This window comes from Doryrhamphus excisus, unplaced genomic scaffold (assembly GCF_030265055.1).
Source record: "Doryrhamphus excisus isolate RoL2022-K1 unplaced genomic scaffold, RoL_Dexc_1.0 HiC_scaffold_34, whole genome shotgun sequence".
NCBI lineage: Eukaryota > Metazoa > Chordata > Actinopteri > Syngnathiformes > Syngnathidae > Doryrhamphus > Doryrhamphus excisus.
The window spans coordinates 22,501-25,000 of record NW_026652249.1 but is presented as its reverse complement, the minus strand read 5'-3'; positions in this window follow the sequence as shown (position 1 = coordinate 25,000).

Sequence of the window (2,500 nt, the reverse complement as noted above, 5' to 3'; positions counted from 1 at the left end):
GTCATATTTTCAAACATTTTTCCCCCATTGACCGCCATTCATTTGACACTCTGTCATATTTTCAAACATTTTTCCCCCATTGACCGCCATTCATTTGACACTCTGTCATATTTTCAAACACCCCCCCCCCCCCGACCGAGCGAGCGGCCTTCCTCCCGCCCTCATTTAATACACTTTGCGGCGTGTTTCAAAGCAGGGCAGCGCGGGCAGCGAGCGGCCTTCCTCCCGCCCTCATTTAATACACTTTGCGGCGTGTTTCAAAGCAGGGCAGCGCGGGCAGCGAGCGGCCTTCCTCCCGCCCTCATTTAATACACTTTGCGGCGTGTTTCAAAGCAGGGCAGCGCGGGCAGCGAGCGGCCTTCCTCCCGCCCTCATTTAATACACTTTGCGGCGTGTTTCAAAGCAGGGCAGCGCGGGCAGCGAGCGGCCTTCCTCCCGCCCTCATTTAATACACTTTGCGGCGTGTTTCAAAGCAGGGCAGCGCGGGCAGCGAGCGGCCTTCCTCCCGCCCTCATTTAATACACTTTGCGGCGTGTTTCAAAGCAGGGCAGCGCGGGCAGCGAGCGGCCTTCCTCCCGCCCTCATTTAATACACTTTGCGGCGTGTTTCAAAGCCGGGCAAAGCGGGCAGCGAGCCGCCAGCCTCCCGCGTGAAATTCACACACTTTGCAGCGGCTCTCCTCGCAACGCCGAGCCGCTTTAGGGCGCCGGGGGTCCCGCCCTCGTTTTCACACACTTTACAGCGGGGCCGGAGGGGCTTCCGGCCGTCCCTCTTGTATTTTAAACCGCTCTATGACGTGCCACCGGCCGTCCGTGCGTCGTGTTCATTCGCTCGGCGGGCTTGCGGTTCAGCACCGAAGGCTGGACAGCGACACTCCACGTCGCAGCGCCACTCCACGTCGCAATTCCCAGCAATTTAAAGCCGCCTCGGGGCTGCAGGCCTGTCGGATACACTTTTAAAGGCTGGACAGCGCCACTCCACGTCGCATTTCCCAGCACTTTAAGGCCGCCTCGTGGCTCCAGGCCCGCCGGATACACTTTTAAACTGGCCCCGTTGGGACTTTGTCATTTTTTTTTTCTCTTTTCTTGACACGCTGGGTACTCTACTGGAGCTCGCAGCGGCATTTGGTCGCCCCTCCGGGCCGCCTCGGGCCTCCAGGCCCGCCGGATACACTTTTAAACTCTCCCCGTTGGGACTTTGTCATTTTTTTTTTCTCTTTTCTTGACACGCTGGGTACTCTACTGGAGCTCGCAGCGGCATTTGGTCGCCCCTCCGGGCCGCCTCGGGCCTCCAGGCCCGCCGGATACACTTTTAAACTCTCCCCGTTGGGACTTTGTCACATTTTTTTTCTCTTTTCTTGACACGCTTGGTACTCTACTGGAGCTCGCAGCGGCATTTGGTCGCCCCTCCGGGCCGCCTCGGGCCTCCAGGCCCGCCGGATACACTTTTAAACTCTCCCCGTTGGGACTTTGTCATTTTTTTTTTCTCTTTTCTTGACACGCTGGGTACTCTACTGGAGCTCGCAGCGGCATTTGGTCGCCCCTCCGGGCCGCCTCGGGCCTCCAGGCCCGCCGGATACACTTTTAAACTCTCCCCGTTGGGACTTTGTCATTTTTTTTTCTCTTTTCTTGACACGCTGGGTACTCTACTGGAGCTCGCAGCGGCATTTGGTCGCCCCTCCGGGCCGCCTCGGGCCTCCAGGCCCGCCGGATACACTTTTAAACTCTCCCCGTTGGGACTTTGTCACATTTTTTTTCTCTTTTCTTGACACGCTTGGTACTCTACTGGAGCTCGCAGCGGCATTTGGTCGCCCCTCCGGGCCGCCTCGGGCCTCCAGGCCCGCCGGATACACTTTTAAACTCTCCCCGTTGGGACTTTGTCATTTTTTTTTCTCTTTTCTTGACACGCTGGGTACTCTACTGGAGCTCGCAGCGGCATTTGGTCGCCCCTCCGGGCCGCCTCGGGCCTCCAGGCCCGCCGGATACACTTTTAAACTCTCCCCGTTGGGACTTTGTCATTTTTTTTTCTCTTTTCTTGACACGCTGGGTACTCTACTGGAGCTCGCAGCGGCATTTGGTCGCCCCTCCGGGCCGCCTCGGGCCTCCAGGCCCGCCGGATACACTTTTAAACTCTCCCCGTTGGGACTTTGTCATTTTTTTTTCTCTTTTCTTGACACGCTGGGTACTCTACTGGAGCTCGCAGCGGCATTTGGTCGCCCCTCCGGGCCGCCTCGGGCCTCCAGGCCCGCCGGATACACTTTTAAACTCTCCCCGTTGGGACTTTGTCATTTTTTTTTCTCTTTTCTTGACACGCTGGGTACTCTACTGGAGCTCGCAGCGGCATTTGGTCGCCCCTCCGGGCCGCCTCGGGCCTCCAGGCCCGCCGGATACACTTTTAAACTCTCCCCGTTGGGACTTTGTCATTTTTTTTTCTCTTTTCTTGACACGCTGGGTACTCTACTGGAGCTCGCAGCGGCATTTGGTCGCCCCTCCGGGCCGCC